The sequence below is a fragment of the Tamandua tetradactyla genome, chromosome 6, assembly GCF_023851605.1.
Source record: "Tamandua tetradactyla isolate mTamTet1 chromosome 6, mTamTet1.pri, whole genome shotgun sequence".
In the NCBI taxonomy this organism is placed as follows: domain Eukaryota; kingdom Metazoa; phylum Chordata; class Mammalia; order Pilosa; family Myrmecophagidae; genus Tamandua; species Tamandua tetradactyla.
The window spans coordinates 49,825,025-49,838,562 of record NC_135332.1 but is presented as its reverse complement, the minus strand read 5'-3'; positions in this window follow the sequence as shown (position 1 = coordinate 49,838,562).

Here is a 13,538-nt window from a genome sequence, read left to right as displayed (position 1 = left end):
GGCTGCGCACGGATGAATACTTTTGGTGCGACCTTGCTGGTCCCTGCAGCCCTACAGGGCAGTGTGGGAAGAGCTAGTGCACGTGAGGCAGACCCCGAGACTACAGGCTCCTCAGGGTTAAGAATCATCATCATCATCATCATCATCATGGCCAACACTTACCTTGTACTTACCCATACCAGGCACTGTGCTGAGCTATTATCTCATTTAATCCCCATGGACAACCTTATGAGCATTATCCCCATTCTATAGGTGAGGAAGTGATACCCAGAGAAGAGAAGGAACATTTGGAAGATCATCCAGCTGGTAAGTGACAGAGCCAAAGTTTGGACTCAGGCCTGTCTCACAGCAGAGCCTGAATTCTTAGGCACCATATACAGTGGACCCCAGACTGTACTCATCTCTGTATCATGCCTGGAAATCTACTTGAGACTCTACATTCCAAATGCATGTAGAGAGTAAGTTCTTGGTCATGAACAGCAGAAAGTAAATCTGATTACCATGAACAGAAAAGGTTACCAAGAATTTACAAGAAGATGGAAAAGGGCCCAGGAGCAGAACACAAGACAATCATCTTTTAGCAGGAACAATCTGACCTGGATCCTTCAGCCACATCCTTCTGATGCATGTGGATTTAACTTCCCATCCATCTTTGCCTCATTTATTGAAAATTTAAAATCCAGGGTGAGAGCATCTGATTGGCCAACCTAAGTCATGTATCCTTGCTCTAACTTTCAGCAGATGAGGAGAGGTTTGTCCCTGGACCTCTCTACTTCCCTGGCAAGAGGCAAAGTTTACTGTGACTCACACAATGGGAACGTCCCCCAAATAGAGGGGGTACTTGGATGCTAGAAAACCACAAATACAGACAAATGTTCACCACAACATGGGTGAATGAATTCAGCCTGTTTCACTGATCAAATCACAATTTATGTTATACTTCAATCCCCTTGCTGATATTAGAGAAACCCATTCACAAGTCATTTTGGATTTGTGGCATAGATGATACACATGATTCATTTTAACTTTGGTTTTTGAAGATGGCATTTTCTGACTGACACTGGGGATGCTCCATAATTGGGGGTCTGCTGCTTCATGCCCCCGACTGAAGAAGCCCCCTCTCTAGACTGTTTCCAATTGGATTGAAGATGCCAACTTCTGAGACTGCTCCTAAAGGTGCCCACTCACCCTACTCCTGCTTGAAGGAGGCCACTCACGAGATTGTGCCAGCCTCTGAATTGGGAGAACCTTCTTCACCCGACTATGGGGCCGGATCCAGAGGTAAATAATTATCTTTTGGCTGCTGTTAGTTAAACTAACAGCGTTAACATAGCAGAGGTGTTTTCTGCCTTTTTGGAATTTCAGGGCACCTGGCCTTCCTGCTGCTCACCTGTCAGATCTGTGTTTACCTTCCACCTAACTCATATGGAGGCCGAATGGGTGATATGAGAGACGCCGGGCCGGCTGGGGCTGGGAACAGCAGGTGCTCCACGGTGATGGCAGTGTCTGGGGAGAAGGGGAGGACCGATGGCGGCTGCGGGTCTCCTTGGTGGGGCCAAAAACAGAAGCAAGGGCCAACTAGGGGCCCTGTTGGGTGAGGAGCGCCCTGTTCCCACTAAGCCTCTTCCAAACGTCTTCATCAAGTTCTCTTTGTTTCTTTTGTTTTTAATATTTCGAGGCCTCAGAAAAACTTGAAAATGTCTATAATAAAACACCTAAACAACAGCTAGTCATGGTCTCTGTGAGCTTCAGAACACACCGCGCATTTGGCAGCACCCCCTTGGGCTCACCTGTCCTCAGAGTGGCATGGTAAAATGACACTGGCACTTTTCTGAAGCAACTTGCCTTCAGGTCCTAATGCAAAAGCAGTGCTCTTTTGTGAAAAATGTGCCAAAATGCTGTCATGGAACATCTTTCTCAGAATTGTGTACACCAGAATGCCATTCCAGAACTACTTTTAGTGGCTATCCAACAGCAGGATAATAGAACACAGGCTATATGTTTATAAAATGTAATAACCAAATTAAATAATAAGTTTGTTTAAATGCATTTTTGCATCTTTATTGTGTCAGTAGTTTTCAAACTTTTATGCACATCAGAATCACCTGGAGGAATTATTAAAACACAGATCGCTGGACCCCATCCCCAGAATTTTGGATTCAGTAGGTCTGTATTTGCAATAAGTTCCCGGGTACTGCTGCTGCTGCTGCTGCTGCTGATCAGGGGCCCACTTTTGCCAGCCTCTGTCCTGTGTAATTAAAGGGATCACTCTTTCCTTTTACCCTGGGTCTGATGTGAGGCTGACCTTTTCTTACATTTGACACCCTGAGAAAATGCCAGGAAAAAAAGAAGATAAAGCAGAAGTGGCTGAAATGGTATTTCCTAATTTAAAATTCTGTGCAGCTAAACTGAAAATTTATTGTACCATGACTCCCAGCTCTTCATTGGCTGGAGCAAAGACAGATAACATCTGCGGTAAATGGGGAAGGCCTGGGGAGGAGTAGAATAGGTTTAGCTCTAGAGCAAGTGAGGTGCCCACTCCTCCAACTGTGTGGTCATGAATTAGCCTCTTCTAGATGGTCTATATTCTACGATATTATTATAAATGTTTGGCTTGTAAAGGTATTTTTAAAATTTGTTATTAGTAAGTAACATTTTCAAACATACAGAAAAGTAGAAAGAATTAAATAGTAGGATGAACATACATATACCCACTGCCAAAATGTGACCATTGCCTATTTGTTTCATTTAATGCATGATATATATATATATATATATATATATATATATATATATATATATATATATACTTTTTGAAATAGCTTTTTAGAATAAATTATGGACAATATGATACTTCACTCCTAAATACTTCAGCTAGCATTTCCAAAAAATGAGGACATCTACAGAAATACAATACCAGTATCACCTAAAAATTAACAATATTCCTCAATATCATCTTATTTCTTCAGATTATCACTAAAAGGTTTTTTATAGATGCTGCGAGTTATAGAGTGAGGTGAGTTAATGGGGCACCAAAAAACTCAGTAATCAAGGAAAATTATATTTCGATGCAATATTAAAAAACAACAGCAACAATAAAAAACAGCAAACTACAGCTTGCTTTTATGAACAAAGTTTTATGGAAAACAGGGCCTAGATTAGGGGGAGGTTGGTGAAACAGGGCAGTACAAACGTGGGGTCATTATTTAAAATGTTTGTTTTCTTTCTCATGGAATTTTTGCATAATTTTGATTTTTTTAAAATGTTGCATTAAAATATTATTTATTTTGATCACTGTGTTTTCTGGCACCCCGTTAGATTTTGCATTCAAGGCAAATGCTCCATTGTCCTTACCCTGGACGCAGGCCTGCTCTTTTTTTCACATGGGCAGGCACCGGGAATCGAACCCAGGTCCTCTGGCATGGCAGGCAAGCATTCTTGCCTTTTGCCTGCTGGGCCACCACGGCCCACCCCAGGCCTACTCTTAAATCTCTTTTAATCCAGAACAGAACTCCCCCAGCTGTATTCCTGCTATTGACTTTTTTTTATTCTTTCAGTAAGAATGTGTGGAGCACCCAGGCAGCTGAACAAAATTTTCTGCAGAGAAAAATAAAACCCTTGACACATGGACGAAACATTCTAACATTGGACATGACAGCATAGTATACAGAAGAAACAATAAATGACACGGGACCAAAACAGGGAAGGAAGACTGACATTTCCCTTAGCCACCGATGGCTGAGGATTTTATTGATCCCCTGCTGAGGAAAGACTGAAGGTTTAAGATCAACAGACAATGCTCCCTTGATACTTTAGCTCCTCCTTCCCGATTTTTCTCCCCTGCATGGTCAGACTTTTCAAAAGAGCACTGTACATAACCGACCTCTATTATGAGTCTCCAAATTGGGTAGAGTCCAATACCAGTGGTCAACAAGAGGGTGGAGAGATGGATATGGGATGTTTGGGGTTTTCTTTTTTTCGAATTATCTCTTTTTTTCTGGAGAAATGTAAATGTTCTAAAAATAAGCATGGTGGTGAATGAACAACTGTGTGATAAGACAGCGAACCATTGCTTGTATACTTTGGATGGACTGTATGGTATGCGACTCTATCTCAATATAACTACATTAAAAAAAAATTAAAGAATATTGCATATCTTGGACTTTTTGAAGAGGTCACACCAGTTATCTTCTAGAATGTCTCAGGTACCAGACTGTTCCTTCCTCCTGGTTTCATATACCTTCTTCTTCTATCTCTTATATTGCCCAGAAGTTGAATCTAGAGGTTTAACTAGATTCAGGTGGCACATTTTGGGTAAGATCCCTTCCGTCACCGTGTGGTGTACATCAAAGCACATCGCATCAGGGGGCACATAGTGTCTGGTGCTCCATGTGTGGCAACTTTTCACTGCATCAATTCTTAGTCAGTATGTGGATTCTGAGCAGGCCCATTCTGTTGACTGCACCATTGAGGCAGGGGGACCAGGGACGCCAACTGTGATGACAGCATGATCAGACTGTGGAATTTCTAGGAGATGATACATTTCTTGTTTGCTTTATGAAACAACATAAATGCATAGCTTATATGTTGCGAGCCCTCATGTATTGAATGTTATTTATTAAAATGTTAATAACAATTTCTTTTTTAAAATAACCTTTTTATTTTGCACTAACTTCAGATTTACAGAAAAGTTACAAAGACAGTACAAAGAGTTCTTTCATATACTTCACCTAGCCTCCCCTAATGTTAACATTTTCTATAACCATAGCACATTTGTCAAAACTAAGAAATGAGCATGGATATAATAATATTTACTCAACCACAGTCTCTATTCAGTTTTCACCAGTTTTTTCATGAATGTCCTCCTACTGTTCCAGGATCCAATCAATCCAGAACACATTTAGTAAATTTTTAGTAAAATTGCAGTTATAGATTTTTAGTCAAATTGGATTTGGTGAATTTCTTTTAAATTACTAGTTTTCAATCCTTCAATACATTAAATTTAAATAATTCAGTAACATTCGTGGAGAAAGATTATTCATGGGGTGCATTGGATCTAGCAGACAGCAGTCATTTTTGCCTGTCTAGCTTTTATTTTTCTTTCTCCAGGTAGCAGCGTTTCTATTGTGCTCTGGGGAAACACCCCTTACCGTTTGTCTGAAGCCTTGGTGGAATGTTCAGACATAATTCTTTGTTCTCCCTGTGCCAAAATGTGGTAGGGAAATCAAGCTGGGACAACCAGCTCCTGGGGACATGAATACAGGCAAAACGGAGCAGGAGGTGATATATTCTGAAGCAATATCCTAAAGAATCAGCTCCTGCTACTTCCTTCCCCAGAGCTGCCCTGGCTTGTCCTGATCGTTATATTATTTTTTTTGCATTGTTTCACTGGCCCCATATCTTTCCAATAAATTCTTGCCCCCGCCTTCCCCCACAACTCACCAAACTGAAGTCAGAGTAAGGCACGAGCAAGAACCCTATTTGCTAGAGGAAATTCTTTTAACAAAATGTTCTAATATTACAGGTGCACGGTGGCTCAGTGGTGGAATGCTTGTCTTCCATGCCGGAGACCTGGGTTTGATTCCTAGACCCTGCGCCTAAATTCTTACTCTAGCTGTAAGATCCGCTTGTTTATCTCCTGTCCCGGAAGCCTGTTCTAATTTCTGCTGACACTGGACCAGATGCTTCTTCTGTGTGTTCCATCCTCCCTTGTGCTGCCCCTATTACTGTCAGGCTTCCTCGCTGACCTGTGATGTCTTCACATCAGGGCTTGTGCCTTGCACATTAGTGTCACCAGATCTAATGCCTGGCACTTAGCAGGGACTCGGCAAAGGCTAGCTGAATGAATGGATGGATGGATGATTATGTGCTGGCTTTGACGGGACCAAAGGGAACCCTTTCTCCTTATTTTCTGTTAGAAGTCAGTGAAAGGGGACAGAGGCCATTTGGGGAGGAATGGGAGGGGGGAGCATATAGCAGGGAAGCAAACAAGACACCTGCTAAAGGTGGGTCAACCCCGTCCTGTTGTCATTTTGGGGGTAGAAGAAAAACTGAGTGACACCATGTGCCAAGCTGGGCCTGAGAAGATCAACAAGCCAGCGAACATTCCTAGCTGCTGGCTCGACTCTCCCTGACCCAGAAGGCAGGAGCGTGGGGGAACTTAGACAAACATCCCCTTTCAATTTCCTTCTCTCTGTGCTCAGCTTCTGCAGAGCATCTCCCTGCTGTGCCCCTTTCAGCCCGACCTTCATGGAAGGCAACTTCAAATCTGAAGTCAGGCTCTTATCCAGCAAGATCTGTGACGCTGACTCCAGCTGCCCTGAGTCTGAATCATTCCTAACCACAATGGCGTTAGAATGACGGAGGGTTTCTGTTTCCCGGGCGTGTTCTAAAGTGGGTTTTTGTGGCATGGTGTGCTCCCATGTGGCCTCTGCCAACCAGGAGTTGGGATTAGAAGTTCGTGTAGATCACATTATTGACCTTCAGACTCCCATGAGGAATTGTAAAAATGAAACTACAGCAGAAGTACAAAGTTGGGGAAGATGTGGTGTAAGAGGCATACTTGTGAAAAATGACTTAGCAATCCAGCCGCCGTAGACCCAGCATGAATCAGCTGGGGACGTGGGTGCCAAAAAAGCTCATGAAGGCTTGGGTGAAATGAAGGTATCAGAAGGAAGGTGACACTGACTCTGTGCGTCAGAGACCTCACAGACCACCCTGGAGAAGGTGTGTGAGGAAAGGGCGTGTCTCAAGTGGAGTTACCAAGATGATGGGTAGGGAGGTAGGGAAAGACTCAGAACTGCATCAAAAAGAGTATAAGAAGATGAGTACAAGAGTGACCAGGAGAAGAAAGGGCTTGGGTGGAGGGTGGGGCAGGGTCTTCTGCCTGCAACTTCTACTTAAAAGACCTTCTATTCCTGTCTACTTGGTGAACTCCTATTCATCCCTTAGGCCTTGGTTCATGCCCCCTCTTCTGAGAATCCTTCCCTCACCTTTCTTAGTCGAACCAGCCACACCTCCTCTGGGGCCCTCCCTGCATCTGCACGTCAGACTCCTCTATTATAGCACCTGTCACACAGAGCTGGGTTTTGAGTATGTAACTAAGCAGGGATCTGGCCCTGTGTGTCTTTGCTTCTCTAGTCCTGGCACAGCCACTGTTTGCAACTGATGTCTGATGAATTAAATTGTTGGCGTGAAAAATGTCACCCAACGTCTTGACTATGAGGAAGAGAGTTTCAGTCTTTCTATATGGTACAAAAAGACGGAACTGGAAGAGAGGGTGGGGATTGCAAGAAGGCGGATTTCAACTCAAAATTAGGAAGTACTTTATAATATTAGTGACAGCCAGCATTTATTCTGTGTTTTAGTCATCTATTACTGTGTAACAAATTGTCCCAGCATTTAGCGGCCTAAGAGAACAATAAACATTTGCAATTGGACTCAGTCTCTGGAGATCAGAAATTTAAGAGCTGCTTGCTGAGTGGTCCTGGAATCTGATGGCTCGACTGGAGCTGGAGGTGCTGCTTCTCTGTCATATGGATGTCTCCATAAGTTACTCAGGGGGCCTCCTGACATGGCAGGAAGTGATCCAAGATCAAGGAGGAGGCTGCAATGTCTTTTATGACCCAGCTTCAGAAACCACACTCTGTCGTTTCTACAATACTACACCATGTAGGGACGAATGCTACGTGGTGAGAATCACTCAGGTCATCTTGGAGGTGGGCCATCTCTTGGAGTATTATCTGTGCACTGGGTATTATGCCAAGCATTTAAAATGTACTCTCTCATGTAGTCCTCACAACAACCTTAAGAGGTTGGTGTTTTTATTATCCTCATTTTATAGATAAGGAAACTGAAGCACAGAGATTTTAATTAATTTGCCCATGTCACACACCTGCAAAGCCTTTGGTTTGAACTTGAAACCCTGAAATTGCACTACCCTATCCTGCCTCTTGGATATCCACTTGTCAGGGATGCTAGTAGTCAATCTCAATCCTGGATATGCATAAATGTCATCTGGAAAGTGTTCACAGTTTACTGATGCCTGAACCCAACCTCTAGGAATTCAGATCTGATTGGTCTGGGGTTCAAAACTATTATGCAGCCAGAGTTGAGAACCACTGCTATAGAGAAACCAGCAGTGCTGGTTGGGGGTCAGGTTATACCTTCCCAGGGTTTCTCTTCCAAATATTATGTGCTTTCACCATGGCAGAAATGGACCATATTTTTATCATCTGAGAAGATAGGGACTCAATATAATGTGCAGATGAAATCCTAATTGTTATCTTAGGTTGCCAAAATGCAATGTACCAGAAACAGGCTGGCTTTTTTTTTTCTAGCATGTTTTTTATTGTAAAATATAACATAACGCAGAAAAATAATAAATTTCAAAGTAAACAAGTAGTTATAGAGGAAGTTTCCAAGGACACAGTTACAGTTACACAATTTCAGGTATTTCCTTCTAGCTGTTCTAATACACTAACACAAAAAGAAATACCAATATAATGATTCAGTAGTCACAATCATTTGGTAAGTCCTATCTCTCTTACAACTCCTCCCTCTCATTTGATCCTTCTCCCAAACTTCATGAATATTTGAGCAATGACCATTCTAACTTCTTTATCTTGAAAAGGGATATGAACATTATGAGATAAGGGATGCAACTATTTCTTGGAGAGAATGGTACTTCTGAGTCTCAGTGCTTATCCAGCATAGAAACAATCTGGAGGTTCTAAGTTCCTGAAAAGTAAACTTAGTGAGTGAAACATTTATAGAGCCTCAAATCGAGCCCTGGGTATTCACTAGGGTTTTCAGGAATATTGTCGGTTGAGGCTTGGCATACCGTGGCAATTTGCATCATCTACAGGAAGCTTGCATAAGAATGACCTCCAGAATAGCCTTTCAACTCTATTTGAACTCTCTTAGCCACTAGTACCTTATTTTGTTACATTTCTTTTCCCCTTTTTGGTCAGGAAGGCATTGTCAATCCCATGATGCCAGAGCCAGGCTCATTCCTGGGAATCAAGTCCCACGTTACCAGAGAGATTCGCACCCCTGGATGCCCCACATCTGAGCAACAAAAGAGGTGACTCAGGCATAACCATAGGTCAGCTTAGCTGCCCAGTTGCAGAAATAAGTATCCTAAGAACAAGCCTCAAGATCGAGGGCTTGATTTTTCTCCAGCTTGGAAATAACAACCCTTGCCATGTTGTTAGGGAACCAGATGGCAGGTTACAAACTCAGACAAGTCAATGCACCCACTGGCAACCTCATGGTAAGGCTGCGACCCTGATTCAAAGCCTTGAGTCTTCCAGTCCAGTCAGGAGGTCCCTACCTCATTCTACCTCCTCTAACACACCCCAGTGACAGGAAATTGGATCTGTGTAGACAAACATGCACCAAAGTCCAATGTTCCTCCCCTCTAGTCTCCCCATTGGGTGGGGCCGTGGTGTTCTGGCCAGTGGCTGTGAGAGGAAGTGACACACTGTCACTGCTGGGCTGAAGTATGTGAGAGTCGGTGCACCACCCTCCAGCTGTCTCTTCCCCAGCTGCAGCAGTCAGGAGATTGTGAGTTGGGCCTCTGCAGCTGTGAGACAGTGCTGCCTCCTTCAGCCCTGTCCCTGAGTGCTGAGTGGCACAGAGCCCTCAGGGGATGGGAATATGAGTGAGAAAGAAACTTGTGTTGTGTCACAACACGGAGATTTGGGTGTTGCTTCCACAGCATAACCAGCGTATCCTAAGAAATACAGGGTCCCTCACCTGGAACACAACCTAAGGTATGTCCAGCTGAGACTGGCCCAGGCATGCCTCTCAAAGGGGAGGTGAGAATCTGAGGAACCATGTGCATTTCCCCAGACCTGTGCTGCTGGGTTTCTGCTTTGGGCCTCCACCATGTATCGTACTGGTGTCTGTCCTTGCCCTTTGCTCAATAAAGAAGCAATAGAGCTATTTTTATTGTTTGTTTGTTTTTCTCTTTTTAGTGATTCAGAAATTAAAATAGGACAGTCCTTCAGCCCACTTATGGTTCCAATTCCCAGAGTTGGATACTTTAAACTCTTTCAAAGTTTCCTTCTGACATTTTCCACCATATTTCTAAATAATCTGTTCATGCTGTATTTCTTGATTTAAAAACTTTCAGCATTATTCACTGACCACCTGTGCCATTTTGAAGCTATTATATACCCCAGAAAAGCCATGTCCTTTAATCCTCACTCAATATTGCTGGCTGGGGCCTTTTTAATTGTTTCCATGGAGATGTGACCCACCCAATTGTGAGCGATAACTTTTGATTAGATGATTGCTGTGGAGATATGTCTCCACCCATTTAAGGAGGGATTGCTTACTGGAGCCCTTTAAGAGGGAACCATTTTGGAAAAAGCTTGAGAGCCCACAGAACAGACAGAACCCCCAGGGAAATGGAGTTTCATGGAGAGAAAGCTAGCAGATGTCACCATGTGCATTTCCAGCTGAAAGAGAAACCCCAACGGCATTGGCCTTCTTGAACCAAGGTATCTTTCCCTGAGTGCCTTAATTTGGACATTTTCATGGCCTTAGAACTGTAAACTTGAAATTTAATTCTCCTTTTTAAAAGCCTTTCTGTTTCAGGTGTATCACATTCCAGCAGCTTGCAAGTGGGAAACACTGCCAATTAAGAAAGATTTAGCTCTCTTACACCAACCCAAGGTAATCCTTTCTCACCTCTATGTATTCACTTCTGCTGTCTTCATCCTCCTTACATTATGTTTTTTGGTTGAGTCAAAATCGAGTATTTGCCTTATTTGACCATGTAAATATTGCTTATGATTGAATCATATTATGGGCCATGATTCCATTTTATTAATTTTATAATATGGTAGAAACAATGTTATATATTCACCCCATAGTTTTCTATTCCTGGGCACATGGAAGACTACATTTCCCAGTGTTCTTTGCAGTTCAGATGTGACCATGAGACTAAGTTCTGGCCAATGGAAATGGAAGTGGAAGTGATGTGACATTTTCCAGTCTAAGGCAGTCAAAAGCTTCTCCAACCTTAGGCTCTCCCACCTAGGTGAGTGGAGTGAAGGACTCTGAGAGGGTGGAATTGCAAGGTGGAAGCAGCCTTGGTTCCTGAGTCACCACTTGAAGGAGAACTGCCAACAGGCATCAGCCTGTGATGTGGATGAGATATAAATCTTTCTTGTACAAAGCCACTGAGATTTCAAGATTTATCTGTTGTGGCTGCTAGTTGTAATTGCCTAATACTTTCAACATTTTAAATATTGTTTTCCATTTAGCTTAATATTCTTGTAATGATCCTAATTAATCTTCATACCCTCCCACAAAATTATAAAACTCCTCTCAATAAGGTCAAATCAGCCTTTTCCATAGTGCGCCCCATTCTTCACCCCTCATAACTTAATTCCTGTGTCTGGTGATGGGACCTCAGATATTTTTCTGCTTGAGATGTAAGGGGCTGGTTAAAGGGGAAATAGGTTATATTTAAAGAGAGGCAGTAGAGTTTAGTGGTTCAGAGCTCAAGATCTGTTGATGTGTCCAGTGTGATGCCCGGATAAATCCTAGAGTGACTTGAATAGTGAATAAAGAAGCATTTGCAAGTTCCCCTCGGGGGAATGGCAAGAAAGGGGGAAAATTCAACTTCCCCATTTGGAGAATTCCTAATATTCTGACAAGCAGTGGGACAACCAAATCAATAGCCTGACCCCTCAATCTTGGGGTGTGTTCATATGAAAATTATCTCTGCAAAGGATAGGCCAAGCCTACTTAAAATTAGGCCTAAGAGTCACCCCCAGAGAACCTCTATCATTGCTCAGATATGGCCTCTTTTTCTCTCTCAGACAACATGGCAAGCAAACTCACCGACCTCCCCCTCTCTACATGAGACATGACTCCCAGGGGTGTAAACCTCCCTGGCAACGTGGGACAGAAATCCTAGACTGAGCTGGGATTCATCATCAAGGGATTTAGAAAACGTCGACTGAAAGGGGGAAGAGAGAAATGAAACAAAATAAAATGTCAGTGGCTGGAAATTTCAGAGTCGAGAGGTATCCTGGAGGTTATTCTTACACATTGCATAGATATCCTCTGTTTAGTTTAAGATGTATTAGAGTGGTTAGAGGAAAGTACCTGAAACTATAGAGCTGTGTTCCAGTAGCCATGTTTCTTGAAGATGATTGTATAAAGATATAGCTTTCATAATGTGACTGTGTGATTGTGAAAACCTTGTGTCTGATGCTCCTTTTATCTACAGTATGGACAGATGAGTAAAACATATGGATTAAAAATAAATAAATAATGGGGGAACAAATGTTAAAATAAATTTAGTAGATTGAAATGCTAGTGATCAATGAAAGGGAGTGGTAAGGGGTATAGAAAAAAATAGGGGAAGCAAAGGCTAAAAATTGGGTAGATGGAAATACTAGCAATCAATGAGAGGGAGGGGTAAGGAGTATGGTAAGTATGAGTTTTTTTTTTTTCTCTCATTTTCTTCCTTTTTCTGAATTGATGCAAATGTTCTAAGAAATGATCATGGTGGTGAATATACAACTATGTGATATTGTGAGTAACTGATTACATACAAAGAATAGAATGATCATATGGTAAGAATGTTCATGTTTGCATGTTATTATGTTTTAAAATTTTTTAAAAATATATAACATACATACAAAAAAGCAATAAATTTCCAGGTACATTTTAACAAGTAGTTATAGAATAGATTTTAAAGTTTGGTATAAATTACAGTTCCACAATCAACAGAAATAGCAATATAATGATTCAGCAGTCATACTCATTTGTTAAATCCTATCTTCTCTGTTATACTCCTCTTTAAATAACATATGTACATGAAAGCAATAAATTTCAAAGTACATTGCAACAATTAGTTGTAGAACATATTTCAAAGTTTAGTATGAGTTACAGTTCCACAATTTTAAATTTTTATTTCTAGCTGCTCTAAGGTCCTGGTGGCTAAAAGAAATATCTATAATGATTCAGCAATCATACTCATTTGTTAAGCCCAACATTCGCTGTATAACTCCACCATCACCTTTGATCTTTCTCCATCTCTTTAGGGATATTTGAGCTATGCCCATTCTCACTTTTTCATATTGGAAGGGGCTGTCAATAATATGGAATTGGGGGATGGAACTAGTTAATTTCTGGAAGTGCTGGCCCCTCTGTGTTTCAGGACTTATCTGGTCCAGGGACCCATCTGTGCTGGTATCATGCTGTTTTGGCCACTGTGGCTTTATTCAGCAAGGTGGCAGTTAACAAAATTAATGTGCAAAAATCAGTAATATGTCTATACACAAGCAATGACCTAACCAAAACTAAAAGAATCAAGTATCTAGAAATGAACTTAATTAGGGATTTAAAGTTTTAAAATCAGGAAGTGTTAATCCTTCTATTTCATTCTTTTTTAGCTATTTGGGGTCTCTTTTTCTTCCAGATGAATTCGGTAACTAGCTTTTCCAAGTCTTCAAAGTAGGTTGATGGAATTTTGATCGGAATTGTGTTGAATCTGTAGATCAATTTGGGTA